Source organism: Rhinopithecus roxellana, chromosome 10 (assembly GCF_007565055.1).
Source record: "Rhinopithecus roxellana isolate Shanxi Qingling chromosome 10, ASM756505v1, whole genome shotgun sequence".
Lineage (NCBI taxonomy): Eukaryota > Metazoa > Chordata > Mammalia > Primates > Cercopithecidae > Rhinopithecus > Rhinopithecus roxellana.
The window spans coordinates 88,726,033-88,744,486 of record NC_044558.1 but is presented as its reverse complement, the minus strand read 5'-3'; the positions used below and the strand labels follow the sequence as shown (position 1 = coordinate 88,744,486).

At 43.3% G+C, this 18,454-nt stretch overlaps 1 protein-coding gene across 5 annotated transcripts in view; it reads left to right on the top strand.

Annotated features, from left to right (window-relative positions):
- FBXW8 (F-box and WD repeat domain containing 8) overlaps window positions 1-18,454 on the top strand; it is a 122,013-nt gene that overhangs the window by 84,037 nt on the left and 19,522 nt on the right. The gene's annotated exons all lie outside the window — the stretch shown is intronic.

The window sequence follows — 18,454 nt, the reverse complement described above, 5'->3', positions numbered from 1 at the left end:
ACTCAAAAGTAAGAGGAACACCAAGCTTCATCTATGTAACTTTGCTTATTTTTACAGAGATGAGACTTTCCATCCCATTGTGCTTAATGGATTTTCTGCTTCCTCAGAAAAACTTGCATTTTTAAGAAACGTAATTGTCATATAACAGCTCTGTGTGAATTAAGTCATGTCATGGGTAACTCTGTGAGATTTTAGTATCCTCCTGCTGTGCTCTAATGTGATGTCATAATTCCCAAATAGTCTCATGTGCGAGGCTTGGTGTCACTTTGCTTGTGAATACCATGCTTGGCCATCTCTTTGCTTCAGCCTGGCGGCAGCATCTATCCCAGCACATTTTATTAGGCTGGTGTGAGACTATTAGCAGTGGAGTTTGCCTGGAGCTATATCCACACTAGGGTTTGTATCTGTGCCTCCGGCCTGTATATCTAGGATTCAGATGAAGGTTTTATGAGAACAGAGCATTTGGTTTATATTTGTTTGTACCTGATACAAAACTGGGATTTAGCTATAGTCCATTATTGATTAACTGTGATAAAAGCCGACAGTGAAGTCCAAATGTTGAAACTGACTTTTAGTCAGAAACTTAAAGCTCCCTAACCTGTTGAAGTATTCCAGAGGTGTTATTTTTGTTTAGTTGGAGAATATTCTTACACCGTAGGATGCCTACACTAGCATGTTACAGGCACCTCAGCTGCATGCGCATGGAGTAATAATGGCTCAAATCCACCCATTCCTATATCTGGCTAGCCAACCCATTGTGTATTCATCACAAATACTGAGCACCAGTAGTGTTCCTGGCATTGGCATGTTAAAACAGCATTACACACAGATTTCAGCAAACTGGTGCTTGTCAAGGAACCTAGCTCTGTTAATAAACATAGTTTTCTAAGGAAACAAAGCCGAGTAATTTAGCAAAAGCTTATCTGTTTAATCTTTTTTTTAAAAGAAAGTCTTCAAATGTAGCTGGCTGATCAGTCACCTCCAGCTTGGGTAGGAAGGGATCAGACAGTCTGGGCCCTGCAACATCTTGATTTGCCTGTTAGGCAGGGGCTCCCAGACTTGGGTTTCAGGCGTCAAAGTTAGGGGCCACATCTGGGTTTGCCAGCAGTGTTATGGGCCACGTAGTCATAGAAAAAATAGCAACTATGTATTTTTGCCCTTTTTTGGAAGATTGGAATCTTTTTTAAAATTAAAATCATTTTATTTCAATAGCTTTAGGGGGGTAAAAAGGGTTTTTGGTTACATGGATGAACTGCATAGTGGTGAAGCTTGGGCTTTTAGTGTACCTGTCACCCAAATAGTACACATTGAACCCAGTACCCTTCTGAGTCTCCAGGGTCCTCCAGTGTCACTCGATGCCTCTGCATACCCATAGCTTAGCTCCCACTTGTAAGTGAGAACATGCGATATTTAGTTTTCCATTCTTGAGTTACTTCACTTAGGATAATGGCCTCCAGTTCCACCCAACTTGCTACAAAGGACATTATTTCATTCCTTTTTATGGTTGAGTATTATTCCATGGGTGTGTGTGTGTGTGTGTGTGTGTGCGTGTGTCACATTTTCTGTATCTACTCATTGGTTGATGGGCACTTAGGTTGGCTTCATATCTTTGCAATTGTGATTTCTGCTGCAATAAACATTTGTGTACAGGTGTCTTTTTTGTACAGTGACTTGTTTTCCTTTGGGTAAATATCCAGTGGTGGGATTGCTGGATCAAATGGCAGATCTGCTTTTAGTTATCTGAGAAATCTCCATACTGTTCTCCAAAGAGATTGTGCTATTTTACATTTCCACCAGCAGTGTATAAGCATTCCCATTTCACAACATCCACACCAACATCTATTGATTTTTCACCTTTTTTTTTTTTTTGAGATGACGTCTTGCTCTGTTGCCCGGGCTGGACTGCAGTGGTGTGATCTCGGCTCACTGCAACCTCCACTGATCAGGTTCAAGCAATTCTCCAGCCTTAGCCTCCCGAGTAGCTGGGATTACAGGCGTGTGCCACCACGCCTGGCTAGTTTTTGTAGTTTTAGTAGAGATGAAGTTTCACCGTGTTGGCCAGGCTGGTCTCAAACTCCTGACCTTGTGGTCTTCCTGCCTTGGCTTCCCAAAGTGCTGGGATTACAGGCATGGGCCGCTGCACCCAGTCTGTTTTTTGACTGTTTAATAATGGCCTTTCTGGCTGGGATAAGGCGGCATCTCATTGTGGTTTTAATTTGCATTTCCCTGATGATTAGTGATGTTAAGCATTGTTTCTTATGTTTGTTGGCAATTTGTATATATTCTTTTGAGAAATATCTGTTCATGTCATTTGCCCGTTTTTTAATGGGATTATTTGTTTTGGCTTTTTTTCCTGCTGATTTGAGTTCCTAGTAGATTGTGGATATTAGTCCTTTGTTGGATATATAGTTTGCAAATATTTTCTCCCATTCTGTGGGTTGTCTGTTTATTGATTATTTCTTTTGCTGTGCAGAAGCTTTTAGTTTAATTAGGTGCCATTTATTTGTTTTTGTTACATTTGCTTTTGGGATTTTAGACATAAATTATTTGCCTAGGCCAATGTCCAGAAGAGTCTTTCCTAAGTTCTCTTCTAGAATTTTTATGGTTTCAAATCTTAGATTTAAGTCTTTAATCCATCTTGGTTAATTTTTATATATGGTGAGAGACAGGGATCCAGTTTTATTTTTCTACATGTGGTTATCCAATTTTCCCAGTACCATTTATTGAATTGGGTGTCCCTTCCTCAGTGTATGTTTAAAAACAATCCTAAAATTAATATGGAACCAAAAAGAGCCCAAATAGCCAAAGCAACCCTAAGCAAAAGGAACAACTCTAGAGGCATCCCATTACCCGACTTTGAATTATACTACAAGGCTATAGTAATCAAAACAGCATGGTATTGGTGGTAAAAGTAGATACGTACTGGTACTGGTGTAAAAGTACATACTGGTACTGGTAGAAAAGTAGATGGTACTGGTGTAAAAGTAGATACATAGTGGTACAGGTGTTAAAGCAGATACATAGACCAATGGAATAGTACTGGTGTAAAAGTATGGTACTGGTGTAAAAGTAGATACGTAGACCAATGGAACAGAAAAGAGAACACAGATTTTTAAACATCTATAGAAATGTATTTTTTGACTGGGTAATGCATTCACCTAATTCATGAATCAAAAGATAGGAAGGAAGGGTGTGTGGTGGGAGGACTCCTTCCCACTCCCTTCAACCTGCCACCCAATTTCTCTATCTGGAGCCAAACCAATGTTGCCAGTTTTTTGTGCATTCTTCCTGAGATAGTTTATGCACTTATAATCAAATTACCATATGTGGTCTCAACCCCAATTTAAACAATGAAAATAGTAAAGTGCTATATTTTTGTCTGCAGCTTGCTTTTTCCTGCAACAGAATCTCTTGGCGATCATTTCTATGACATAACAAAGAACTTATTCGTGTTTTGGTTTTGATTTTTGCAACTTTATGATATTATACTTTGTGGATGTGCTTTAATTAATTTGCCAGCTCCCTATGGATGGATGATCAATTGCTCCTGCTGTTTTGCTGTTGTAAACAACACTTGGTCCACATGAACGTATTTGTAGGATCAGTTCCTCCAAGTAGACTTGCTGGGTCAAAGGGACATGTGCCTCCATGATTTTGATAGACTTTGCCCTCCACAGAAGTTGTACCTTGGGCAGTGGTGGATGGCAGGGCATCCCCTTCCCCTAGTGGCTCTTGGACGGCTTTTCTCCGATAGATACAGAAAGATCACAACAAGATGAGGCCAGGGGGGATATATAGAGATCTGACTGGTCCTGCCTTTCATTTAAATTATTTTTCAGCTCTCTGCTTTTAGAGTGAATGACTAGAACACACGACTTCACCTAGAATCAGTGTAGCACGACTGACAGCCCTATCTGGCCAGTGTCATGGTGGCAAGAAAGAACTGCAGCATACACGGATATGCTCCCCTTCTGGGCTTATTTGGGACCCATTTGAGAAAGAGCCCACAATTATTTTAATCTGACCTGCCTCTTTTCTCTTCTGTAAAATGAGGAGGGTTGAACACGTGACCTTTGGGCTCCTGTCTTGAACCACATTCCTGGATTCTTTAAGCCATGTAGGTGGTTTAAACCTTTTGGCTGTGGAGTTGTGTTGAGCCAATCCACTGGAAGATGCTGAGTTGCTGAGGGCTTCTGAAACGGGCCAAGGAATCCATTATTCTATTACTTCTTCTCTAAGTTGTCACCCAAGAGTTCCTAACAGCTGTGCCTATTGCTGGCAGAAAGTATTGGGCAGGAAATGTTTGATATTTTTTTCATCAGTTCCTACGTCTTGCCTCGTAAGCTGTACATAGGAAGAAGGGCTGCTTGACGGTTTTTTACTTTTGGATAAAAATGGATTCTTAAGTTAAAAATGGATTCTTAAGTTCTGATGTTGCATTCTTGGGTTCTCAGACTTCAGTGACATACAGGACCTCATAGGTAGTCACTGTTAAGTGCCATATGATTGTAAAAGAAAACAAACGTAAAAGTAATTCCTCTGGCCTCATCTCTTATCATGCTGTGGTGCAAAAATCAGTGTGAACTCTGTTAATGTAGCCTTCGTGCCCAGGCAGCCCTTTAAAATCAGTTTTTATGTCTCATAGTTCCTGAATCTATCAAAAATACTTTCATCCATGAACACATATTTATGACACCATATAATCTTTATTAATTCTTTTGCTGCCTGAATTAAATTCTGCTCTCAGAGGTGGAGGGTTAGAAGACCAAATTGCCTTGTTTAAGAGCATTAGGTTGATGACGAGCCTCAGGCCTCATAAAGGAAGAGAGAGATCCACTTAGGGCTCTTAGCATCATTCTATGTATTTGGACATATTTCCTAATTTAGGTCTGAAGTACTTGGCATTTGATGGCAGATTGTATTAAGCGGCACACGGCGTGCATCCTAATCAGGGAGCTGTGAGTGAAGTAATCCAGGAGGCTGGAATGCGCGTGACAAGGACGCTTGCTTGGCGCTGCTGCCTCAGCTTACATCACACTGGAAAATCATCGCTAACGTCTCTTATGATAATTATTCCCCATGCACAGACGTGAAGAGACTCTGGATTGGTTGCTCGCACTCATCACGAGTTGAAATATCTGTCTGGGAGAGCCTTTGGAATCAGCAATGCAGTGTGCATAGATTGTGGCAACATTCTTCCATACCTCCACCCAAATAGGAAATCCATCTTTCCTTTTGTTTGAGATTCTAGTTCGGAGAAGAAAAAAACTTGGTATTATTTTACAAGCAGAATGAAAATGAAATTAGATATTTACTTTGTGAACTTTCCATTTAAATATTTTAAAATAAAAAAATTGAAAGTTCACAAAGTAAATGTCTAATTTCATTTTCATTTTTACCTTAACATTTAACATTTTTAATATTTATCTGCTTCCTGGGGAAGTATAGAGAGGTAACTCGTGGAGACCAGTTTTCTGGGCTGTTGAGTGATGCTGACTCCCAAAGGGTCCATTGTTGTCGTGAAGGTTGCCGTCATTGTTAATGAATGCTTATTGAACACATGCTGTGTGTGCAATATCTGATTGGCACTGGAAACAGAGAGATGAGTCAAATATCACATCTGCCTCAGGGATTATAGCCTTGTGGTCCTTAACAGCGACTTGGCGATGTAAAGGAGACATGTTGAGATGCACACGAGGTCATAAAGAAGACCTTGATGATGAACTTGGTGAATTCCAGACTGACAGAAAAACATATAGATAAATAAATGAGGAATGAACATTCAAATGCATTTTGTACTGTTTAATATTAAAATGGTATCCATAGTTGACATAATTGTAGTATGTGGTTAATCATAAATAATAAATACAATTCTTCTCATTTGTGAAAACCTTGAAGCACCTCCACAGAGCCCTAGAGTTTCTCAAGACAGAGCGAGAAACCTCTGGCTTAGAGGCCTTTGAGGACTGGACCATCTCCAATACTCTGTACAACTGATGGGTTTTTCTGTGAAAAGTGTCTTTTGGAATATTGCTTATTACAGAAGCTATGATCTTTAGGATCTCTAGGGATCCTGGAAGGGAGTGATAAAGTTATAGAATGTAAATATAGGGGAAAGTTCCTTTCAGCTACTGTCAGGGTAGCAGTTGCATCACCACTGAGACTGAGCAAGGGTTCTGCAGTCAGGTAAGCCTTAGGCAAGTGACTTGCCTTGGTGTCCCCATGTGGATACTGGAGCTAATACCCAAGAAAGAGGTAATGTGCTTTGTATGTGGCTGGTGCTCAGCACTTGTTAGGTTCCTCCTTCACCAGCCATCCCCAGCAGCTTTGGGGTCAGGCTGGAGTTCATCAGGCAAAGCCTGGGAGAGAGCAGTCCAGGCAGAGGCAGCAGGGCCTGTGGAAGGCGGTCCCACCGGCTGGAAGCAGTGCCGGGTATATTCAGGCCTGCAGGAGCCCCAGCAGCCCTGGGCTGCTGCAGGAGCCCTGCTGAAGCCATACCTGTAGGGATAGCGGCCCATGCTTCTTCACAGGATTCACTTTCCCAAGAAATTTGTTGTTGTTGTTGTTGTTTTGAGAGACGGAGTCTCGTTCTGTCACCCAGGCCAGAGTGCAGTGGCTCCATCTCGGCTCACTACAACCTCCGCCTCCCAGGTTCAAGCAATTCTCCTGCCTCAGCTTCCCTAGTAGCTGGGACTACAGGTGTGTGCCACATGCCCAGCTAATTTTTATATTTTTTAGTAGAGACAGGGTTTCACTACATGTTGGCCAGGCTGGTCTCAAACTCCTGACCTCAGGTGATTTGCCCTCCTTGGCCTCCCAAAGTGCTGGGATTACAGATGTGAGCTACTGTGCCCAGCCCCCAAGAACTGTTTTAAAAGAATGCATTTATAGTAGAATGAGACAGGTCAGTTTAGCTTCCGTGCAGAACTAATGCAATAAGCTAATGTGAATGCTGTCACTTCATATGAAACCCTTCAAGATGTGAAGCCTTATTGGAGAGGGCTGGCACCAAGTCTTAAATGTCTTTTGTCTTTATTCACACTTGCCTAGTTCCTGTATGCCAATAACATCTACCATTTTCTAATTTTTGAAGGAATTATTCAGTCTTCTTGAGACTGAGCAAGTTTACAGAACATTTAGATTGAAGAATATGATGTTCATTGCCTTTCTTCTCTTTTGGCTTTCAAATTAAGCTTAGAATGTTATTTAGAGCCTGATTTTTCTTCCCTGGTGATTGACGTGGAATTTACTTCCTGGTTTACCATCCTACACCATAGAGGAGAATGAACTTAGTGCTAACTCCGTTTATTTCACCTTCACAGATGGGTATGGCTTTGGTTTGTTTGTGCCAGATGAGCCTGGGAGTAAATACTGCCCAGGCATTGTTAGTGTTAAAAATCAGCTCGTTCTCCAGTTCATGGGGAGCTAAGGGAGCCCTGTTGGAAATGTTTGCCTTTGTTCCAGAGGTGAAAACACTAGTGCTACGGAAGAGGCTGTGTGCTTCCCCTGCGTGTCCAGACAGTTGAGACTGATGTTGGTTTGGGTCAGAGTAGGAGCAAGAGGGCACTCAGCAAATGGCCTATGTGAGCTGAATTTCTGAGTATTTAAAACCTTTTACTGTTTTCAAAATACACATCGTAGTTTAGACTCACAAAATATTACCAAGAAGAGAACTTTAACTTTTTATTCAGCACATAGATGACTATGATTTATTAATTTCCTCCGCACTTCAGTCTTCTATAAGGCACTGTGTTAGAGAGGGGGTTTGTAATTAACTTATCAATTATTGAGTTGCAGATGAATCCTTCTAATGGACGCAAAGTTACTCTTTAAAGCATTCCCTCAGTGTGTTATTAATTGACAGGGTAAATCCCCTTTGTAGAGAGCAAAGGAAAACTCCTGCTCAGCCCACATCTGAGCGGTCGCATCCCAAACTAAGGGACTCGGGAGGAGCCATGAGGCTGAAGGTGCATTAAAATGAGGAAGCCGGCTGTGTCCAGGGAGCTGCTCTGCCGGACCTGGCTTCCAGCCTCAGCTTGCCTCTGCTCAGAACTGTGCCAGGGACGTGGGATGACCAACTGGCCCTAAACTGAATTCCTCATCCCGATTTCTTTGGGTCTTTGCAGGGTTAGGCCATCTGGCATAGGTAGCTTCTTTGCACTGTGCTGTTTCCTTGGGTTGTGAACTCTTAACTGTGATCTCAAGATCATAGTAAGTTTTAAAAGTATGTTGAAAATGACATGAAAATAATGCCTCCCCGAGCGCATTTCCCCTTCCTGGCTTGCGCCTGCCCTTTCCCCACCTTTATACTCTTGTGGCACCTGTCCACCTGTCAGTGCCCCTCCTCACAGTCCACTTCGGGCTTTCCCAGAGCACTGGCTGCATGGCGAGGAGTATGGGTAAGGCCCCAGTGCCCGTCTTCAGCCTGGCCTTCTGGACTGTGGGGAGTTGGGCCCCATCTTAGCTCCCAGCTGTCTAGTCCTTTGCTTCCAGAATGAGCCCCTTGCTCCAGCCAGACCTCTGGCCAGGCTAGCACCATCCTGAATGTGCCACATTGATTCCTGACTGGGGACTAGCACTAGCATCCCCTCTTCCTCTCCTGTCCCGCCATGTCCTTTTGAAAAAGAGTCCTACTTACCAGAAGCAGCCTTAACCAACTATCTGCCTCTCATTGAGCATCAGAGCTCTGGCCCTGAGCTTGTACAGAACACGGGATCTGCATCTCATATTTTCATACCAGCACCGCCCAGCACTATTGCTTCCCCAGACTGGCAGCAATTTGGAAGCAGGAAGTAAGAATTGATAGCTGGATAATACTTACCACTGTCATGGCTGAAGGTCTTCATTAGCCTGAAAGGCAGTATAGGTAGAGCACAGGGGTTCTCACATGCCAGCATGCATCAGAATCTACAAGAGACCTGATGAAACTACTGATCACTGGCCCCACCCCCAGAGCTTCTGACTCAGTGGGTCCAGGGTGGGGCCTGAGAATTTACATGTCTAACAAGTGCCCAGGGCAGTGGAGGCTGCTAGTCCTGGGACCATACTTTGAGCACCCTGGGGTAGAGGTTTAAAGAGCATGAGCTTTGAGCCCACCCACCCAGGTCTGAATCCTTGTGCCAAAACTTCCTAATTGGGCAAGAGGTTTGAGCTCTCTGGGGCCCCATATTCTCCTGTGTAAAGGGAGTAAAATCATGGTACCTACCTTACAGCATTGTGGGGGTCAGGTGAGATAACACATCATAGCAGTGTTTTGCATGTAAGAGAATATTATAAGCATCAGCTGTTATTAATTATTTTGGCAGGACAGGAAAGACATTGTGATATGGTCGCAAAGTGGCGTAGGAATGACACGAGCTGGGCTCTACCTAGTGCCACCTCAGCTCCTTTTGTTGCCCATGTAATTCGGGGCCAGCTACTCAAAATTACTTAAGCTTCAGTTTCTTGATGCACAAAATGTAGGCAGTAGTATTTGTCTTCTCTCCCTCTTGGTGGTTGTGAGTTTCAAATGGAAGGATGTTCTGAAGGGATTTGTGTGAAAGGCATGTCCTGGGTATTACGAAGAGCTCATATGTGTAGTGTTGGTTTATGTGCAGAATGCTGCTAAACACATGTCTCTGCCACTACCTCATGCACCGTGTAGAGTGAGTAGAGGCGGTTATGCCTTAGGTGGCTGGGAGGAGCCCCTGGGTGGACCTGCTGCCCTCCATGAAAGGCCCTGATTATTCACTGTGGCTTCCCAGTCTCCCCCTGGGGCTATTTGTTTCAGTGATCTGATTTTAGCTGCCTGCCTGCCTCCTTCTAGAAGCTTTTGTCCAGTCTAACTTGGGGCCAAACTAGAAGTTGCCAGGCTAGTCAAAATCGATAACCAAACTAGTGTAATATACTGAATTTCATGTATAGTGTTTGCTAAGTCCTGTTGGTATACAGATACGTGTACATTATGAGCATCTCATGGTAACCTTTTCATTTTCAAAATAGTATGCAAGTTGCCTTTAATTGTAAAGAGTTCACTTCATAGTTTGCAGCCTCAGTTTTCACTCCATAAGATAGATATGATAACTTTCTCTTGGTGATTCTTTCCATGTGGTCAGTGTTCATGGCATTTTAACGCTGCCCATGCTCTCTGTGGGGATGAGGCCTGTTGGGAGAATGAAGGAGGGTGTGAGGATTTGTAGCTCTCAGTCGTATATTTGCACGATGGTTATCATCTGTTCACTGGACTCACGGCTCTGACTTGAATATTCCCTGTTCGTGTTGTGTGAGCATTAACCAGGTGTTCCTAATCACACTTCTTACCCTTACACCAGCACTGAGATGAAAATGATCCCAAAGCAAAGAGAGAGCCGTATTCTGCTCACTCCACAAGGTAGACCTGGCCTTCCTTGATTATTCCCAGCACCTACAGACGTGCTGAGAGAGAGATTGGCTGGTTTGGATGGTTTTTGCCTGGATTTGTACCCGAGTGTACTCTTGCTCTGTGGGTTCCTTTCAGGCTTAGGTCACAATAGGTGTTGGTTTGGCCTCTCTCCGGTCCTTTGTAGACATCTGCCCACATCACAAAGCCCCCACGTTTGGCACAGCCCGCAGCAATTGGCACTGCCTCCCCGGGAAGAGTCCAGTCCTGGAACAGCGGGGGTTGCAGGTGCATTGGCACGTGGTGGTGGGGACCGCACACAGGCCTTGCCTACCCAGCGCCTGGCGACGCTCAGCAACACCGTCCCATCCCTGAAATATCTTGGCCTCGTGGGCTTGTCACTCCAATTAAAACTTAAACATGAAAGCGGCTCAGGCTGCTTCTCCCTTTGTGCTGAATTTGAGCATGGACGGTGCCAGAAGCATGTCATGGAGACTGTTAAGGGGTGCCACGTTGCAGGGAACATCAGGAGTGTCAGGGATCCATTTCTTCAAGATTAGCATCTTGTTGGTTGCTGCTGCAAAGTGCACCTGAAAGGCAAGTTTCTGTTTGCCAACAGAAAGTCACCTTTGGGATGGTGGTGAAAGTCATTTTCCACATGTTCATAGATACGGCCGTGTTACCAAGCTTCACGCTATGACTTGTCTCTGGCAAGGACTTACAAAATAGTCTCTCTGGCTGATTGTCAAAAATTACATCATATCGGAGTAAACTGCTTTTAAATCAGACATCCATTATTCATGTATATTAACTGCTTTTTTATTTTTTTTATTGGCTGTTTTGTGTATGATTTACTCTTTTCTCACTGGCTCCTCTTCTCTCCCCAGTTGTCTTTCTCATCCCTGTTTTTTTAAGGTCTTAGCTCATCTGTGAATTTATAGAGACTGTTCATCTAGCTTTGTGCATGAACATTGATATGCACACCTTGCATTTTTGTAGTTCAATTCCACATTTCCGTGGATCTTACTTTCGTTGGGTCAGAATAGCAACGTGGGTCGTTTACATGAGTAAATTCTACCATGAAGATGTATAGGACTTTTTCTTTTGTATCTTTTGGTTTTTAAAAAAGAGCATCACTAGTCTTGTACATGAAGATCTGTACTGAATAAAAGTGTACCTGGCACTTAGCAAACAGCTATATACATTGCAGTTGGTGGACAGCAAATAGACTTTGTGTGTTCATTTCTATTTGTGAAGCCTGTCTTTACTGTAAGGCCAGCATAGCAGTCGCCTGTAAGAGGTAGATACACGCAGACATGTGCAGTGTGTATTCATCTGCTCATTCTGTCATCAAGTGTATACTGAACCCCTCCTATGTGCCAAACACTGCACAGGTATCCAAAGGAGCTTCTGTTCCTTGCACACAGGGGTGGGGGGCGCACCCTGCGCATCTGGCATCTTGATGGTTATGGTACTTTTTCCTGATTCATGGCATTTGACTGGTTGGAATAAAGACTAGGTACAGATTATTCTGTGTATTTAACCCTCAAATCAGCACTGTTGTTTTTGCAGACAGCATCTGCATTCTTTTATGCCCATTACTTGATCTTTGTTGACTCAGGTCCTCTTTCTGGAATGATTTTCTGTCTCCTAAAAGTGCATTCTTTAGAAGTTTCTTTCGTAAGGACTTGGTCACAGTGTTTTCTGTGTTTCTTTCTTACGGCATCTTCATTACATCCTTATCCTTGAAAGGTAGTTTTGCTGGTCTTTTACAGTTCTAGCTCGACAGTTATTTTCACCCAGCCTTTGAGGATGTGACTGGTTTGCCTTCCACTGACACTACTGAGTTGGCTGTCAGTCTGTCATTCTCTTTTAGGACTTTCTCTCCTTTTGACTGTTTTTAAGATCTTCTCCTTGTCTTTAATTTTCTGTGGTTTCATGCCAATGTCTCTTTGTGTGGATTTATTTTTATCCTGTCTGGGATTTTTTGTGTGTCCCTCCTTTCAGTTGCAGAGAATTCTCGGTCCTTATCTTATTGGAAATGTATTGCGATGCTCTGCGTGGAGCTCAGAGGAGGTGTGCATGAAGGCAGCTTCTCCCCTCCTTCGTGCTGCGCACTGCCCATTCAGATTTCTCATCTCTTTCTAGGTTGCATTCCGCATAATTCCTCAACTCTGTATTCCAGTCCACAGTTTCTCTCTCGGACTTCTTATTTCTTGCTGATCTCATCCATTGACTTTTTAATTTCTAGAAATTCTCTGCTTTATTTTTCAAATCTGCTTAATCCGATTTCCTACTTTTTATTCTCTCCCTCTTTAATCTGTCAACATTTTCAGCATGCTTATTTTGTATTCTTTATTTGATCTTGCCTGGAAGTCTAATTCTCCTTGTTTTTCTGTCTCACGTATGATAAATCATTTCTTGCTGTATTTGGGTTTGTTTTTAATTGTGAGCTAATACTCAGTTGATCTTGATTCGTAGGTTTCTTAAAGGGGCCTGAGTTGAGATTGTTTCCCTCCTGAGAAGATTCTGCCGAGGTACCAGGAGGTATGTTACCAACCCGAAGATACTTTATTAGGCTTGGGTTCTTTTAGCCTTGCAGGTGGTGTAAACTCTAACCCAGAACTTGTGTGGGGGCAGACACGTGACTGCAGACTGTTTTCCACCCTGAACTGAACCTGAGGCAGAGAAGTTTCTGGGTAAGCTCTCTGCACCAATAGATATTTTCCCCCTCTTGCTCGCTTTTTACTGAATGTATGTAGCCCTGCAGGGACCCGACTGTAGGTTCTACTTCATGCTGGGCAGACACTTGGTCTCCTGTTTCCCCAGCTCTCCAGGCTCCTGACACTGCAGGGGGAGCCCAAACTAGCCCCTGGCTTGAATGCTGTCTTACCTTCCTGGGTTTCGTGTTCTCCTCATTTTGGGCTCCTGTGGATTTCTCTGATTGCTTATTAAACAGAATGTCTGAAGGACTGTTTGATGTTAGGCTGAGTCTTATCCAGCATGGTTACTGTAAATGGCAGGGTTTTCCAGACATTCTTGTCTGCCATGTTGTCAGAGGTGGGACTGTTGGACTGGATGCAGTTGGGGCACTCTGGCATCTGGATAGTATGAAGAGATCTCTGTGGAACCATCTTCTATTTTGGGTAGGATGGAGCAGTTCCTTTTACATACCAGCAGCAAGATCCAGGAGTGGAGGAAGGTGTTATGCACTAAAAGCAACATCTGAATATCTTTGGGGTCTGAGGCTATGGGAAGCTCTGGATTTGCCTGGCATTGTGTACCAGTCAGTGAGCCTCCAAACACAAACGCAGGCACTTAGTGAGATGCGGGAATGTGTAACTGACACTATACCTGGCATGTGCTGCCCTTTAATAATTGCCACATGAATGAATGAATGATAGGATATCTCTGCCCCCAGGAACCTTAGAGTTGTTACAGTGTTTGGTGTGATGCGGTGTGGTGCTTGGTAATAGTGCTGCAGAGCCTCCCCTGACCTGCTGGAGTCACCGCCTCCTCCCCTCCAGTATCTGAGAACCACAGATCTCGCGAAGAGCCGGAAGAAGATAAGACACAGGTCGGGGTGGGCTTGTCAAAACACCATGTGACACGTGCAGACAGCAAGGACTCTCAGCACTGACCAGGGGAACGGGCACTGTGTGCCGAGGACATCACGGAGAAGCGAGCACAAAGGCAGCTGGAGTGGACAGAAAAGGAGAGAGCAGGTGGTTTAACTGCCTCACTGCCCAGCATCTGGCTTTTGATCACGACTTCCCTGTTCAGGAGAGCCACATATGTGAGGTAGTGATGGAGACAGGTTACTGGGGATCAGAAAAGAAAGTGGGTAGATGGTGTCATCTCCAGGAAGTGTAGTCGCATCTTCCTCTCTTGCCTCTTCTCTTAGACTCTGCTCAGCCCAGCACAGCACCTCCTAAACTTTGACTCTCTTTGCCACTTCCCTTTTTTAAATGGCGGCCAACAAATCATCTTCAATTGAAAAAGCTTGGCTGGGCGCGATGGCTCACGCCTGTAATTCCAACACTTTGGGAGGCCGAGGTGGGCGGATCACGAGGTCAGGAGAGCGAGACCATCCCGGCTAACACGGTGAAACCCTGTCTCTACTAAAAATACAAAAAATTAGCTGGGCGTGGTGGCCGGCGCCTGTAATCCCAGCCACTGGGAGGCTGAGGCAGGAGAATGGCATGAACCCAGAAGGCGGAGCTTGCAGTGAGCCCAGATCGCACCACTGCACTCCTGCCTGGGCAACAGGGCGAGACTCCGTCTCAAAAAGAAAAAAAAAAAAAGAGAAAGAAAGAAAAAGCTTTTAAAATGCTGTCGTCTTGTAAGGAGGCCTTCCGACTCCTCCTGAGCTCTCTGGACAGACAGTGCTGGGCTTCTGGGGAGCTGAGCCAGCTGCTGGGGTGGTTGTTGGTTTAATGCCTGTAGCAGGTATTTGAGTATGAAGACTCAGTATTTCGATAAAATTAAAACACAGAGCTCCTTTCCTCATTCATCAGTATAGGACCGAAATTCTGGGAGGGTAAGGCTCTATAATCTCTTCACAGTGATTTCAGTATGCAAGTGGTTCATGATTAATTATGAGGGTGATAGCCCCCAATTTAGGAAAAGCTTGCAGTGTTAATCCATTTTTTACTGGGTGAAGGAAGAAGCTGGTCTGCCTTGAACTCACCCCACCACCACTCCCCACAGGGACAAGAGCCATCTCTCAGCTCTTTCCTTCACAGTTTACCTGAAAAGCCAGTCCAGGCCACACCTGGATGCTGCGGGGCCTGCCTGCCCACGGCGGTGGCTGATGCCTCCCAGTTGTTGGGCCTATGGCTGGTGTCTCCTTCCTGACTCTGGACCACTACCCCTGCTGCTTAAGACACCAGCTGCCAGGACATGGCTAGAAGATGGTCGGTGAGTCTCCTCAGAGAGGCAGGCCCCATCTATGGAGGAGCAGGACAGCTGGCGGTCAGGCCCCAGCTGGGGAAGAGGTGGGCTGGCAGCTGGCAGCAGGCTGGGACTTGTGCACGTCACCCAGCGTCCCTGCACGTTCATTCCAGTGCCTAGAAGATGATTGATAAATATCTGTTGGCCGGCTCTTGAATGAATTACAGCATTATTTATTTTATCTAAAAATTAGAAACAATCCATATGGAATTGTGTATCCACAGAGAAATTCTACACAACCATTAAAAAGTACAAGATCTATCTATAGGTATTGACACGTAGGGAAAAGGAGTTGTGAAATAATCCCATTTAGGAAAAAAATGTGTATACACACAGAGACAGATGTGCAGAAGAAAAGTCTAGAAGTACATATATCTCTGTTAAAAGTGGTGATTTCTGAGACATGAATATACAGAGGGCTACCACTTTCCTTATAGAATTCTGTTATGTTAGAATTTGTTGTAAGATGTATCATATTTGAAATCAGAAAAAGATTTTTAGAAATAGATTTCAGATACATCAGAATCATTGACAAAATTGCAAGTTAAGATTCTAAGACTAGGATTAAATCGGAAATACTTTAAGATCTCTAATTTAAAAAAACAGATGAATAGAGAACTTTCTGCTAAAGTTATTTTTAAAGATAGTGCTTGCTTTTCCCCCATTGCCTTCTAGGTCTACCTGGAAGCCAAAGAGGAGGAAAAATTCTCTGTGTCATGCATTTCCTATAGTTACCATTGTAAAGCACACAACCAGCCTCAACATGGTTTAGCTGTTTTAGCTAATTCTTACAGAAACATCTAATGCCTGCAAACATTTGCTCTGTAATCACTGTTCAAGTTCTTCTCTAATATACACCTGGTACTTAAAAGGAACCATCCTCAACATCATCTTTGGCAGCCACATTAGTGCAGAATATTTTCTCTGGGATTTGAGCTGGGGTAGGTTTTTCCAGCATATCTGTACACCTCTGAGAATGAGTCAAGTGGCCATGGGTTGAGACTCACCCAACTAGGGCAATAAAGAGAAAAATTAGTCTAATGCATGGTCTTAACAAGAGGGAGAGTGTGAGCATGAATAATTAATCTCACTAGTCTATGGCAATCAGATAAAATGAAGTCCCATTTGCTCAACCTTATTAAAAGAGAGAGAGTACGTGGGAGGGAGGGAGAAATGGTAAAGGTCGTTAAGGGACTTGTAACATGGAAAGAGCTGCCTTTGAGATGGGTAATGTGTTTTCTAATCTCTGTGGTCTTTAACTAAACGTCATGGTAAAGGTACTCTTCAGATAGTTCTGATTCGTTGAATTATTAAACATTTTAGAAAATACTGGACTCTGGACTAACTTAGATGTCTTTATGATGAATTTGCAGAGAGTCTTTTTGGAAAGGGATTACATCTCACTATATCACTAAGAAATAATTTATCCACTTGTCAAAAAAGAACAACTGGAAGACATAAAGACACATGAACCTACTCAGTGTCAGATTTCAGTTCTTAGGTTTACCATCAACATTTTACTGACTTAAAGGCCTTACCTTCCTGCTACAGAAGTTGAAGTATTTTAAAAACAAGAGACTATTGAGTCCAAATTTTTGAACACTCTATAATGATAATAGATGCAGAATACTACTTTTATAATAGAATGTGAGATTGCTCTTTTTATTTTCTCCCTCCAGGTGCCGATTTTATATAATTTTTAGGTTATTCCCTGAAGATAAGAGATTTGGTTATTTCTGTATACTTACTTGGAAGAATAATCTTACTCTTGATATTTTTAAATTGTTGAAATTTTCTGCGTCAAATTTTTCTTTTCAACTGCAATTGTTCTCTGTAGTCTTTATGGATTAAGAGGGCATTTTAAATTTTGAATTTGTTCTTTTTCCTTCCAGATGCTGTTAGCAATAGTTAATATTATAGTGTTGTTTTGACCATTAGAAACTTCCAAAGATTCACTTGTTAGAAATGTGTGTTGACAGGATTGATTATTTTCAAGGTAGAGAATATTTAATTTATTATTAACTTCTCAATAGTAAAGTAAAAATCTGTATCCTGGTAAGTGATAAATGTATAAGTTGACAAGAAGAAATGTATAGGTTCCATGTGTGTGCTGAAAGGATAAATCTTTCTACAAAATATTACTATTAAAACCTTTGGCTGGGGCCAAGCGTGGTGGCTCATGCCTATAATCTCAACATTTTGGGAGGCTGAGGTGGGAGGATCACTTGAGGTCAGGAGATCGAGACCAGTCTGGCCAACACGGTGAAACCCCGTCTCTACCAAAAATACAAATATTAGCCAGGCGTGGTGGCGGGCGCCTATAATCCCAGCTACTCAGGAGGCTGAGGCAAAAGAATCGCTTGAACCCAGGAGGCAGAGGTTGCATTGAGCCAAGATTGCGCCACTGCACTCCAGCCTGGGCGATAGAGTGAGACTCAGTCTCAAAAACAAAAGCAAAAAAAGACCAAAAACCTTTGCCTGGGTGCAGTGGCTGATGCCTGTAATCCCAGCACTTTGGGAGGCCAAGGCAGGAGGATCGCTTGAGCTCAAAAGTTTGAGACCAGGCTGGGCAACATAGCGAGACCCCTTCTCTACTTAAAAAAATTTAAAAGAAAGAAAGAAAGAAAGATATCAGCAGGCCGTGGTGGCACACACCCATAGCTCCAGCTACTCGGGAGGCTGAGTGGGAGAATTGCCTGAACTCAGGAATTTGAGGCCACTGTGAGCTATGATGTTGCCACTGCACTCCAGCCTGGATGACAGAGCAAGACCCTGTCCCCCCATCCCTTCAAAAAAACCAAAAACTTTTTTGAGTTCATTAATTCAGAAATATCAACATGATCACTAGGATAGAAAGTATGCTCAGAACTTGGTGTGTTTGTGTGTGTGTTAATGAGGAGCCTTCTGAATGTGAATTTGGGGCAAGGACTGTGTCCTCAGCACCTACAACAGTGACTGACACATAGCAAGCACTTAACGTTCTTTGAATTAAGTTGAATTGAATTAATACTTTTAAAGCAAAAAACGTAAATTTCCCCCCACTAGAGAGAAGACACGAGGTGTTCTAATATAACAATGCATTGTCTGGAAATCAGGGGTACCTTCTTATTACTTTCATACCCTATGAAACAGAGCATCCTAAAA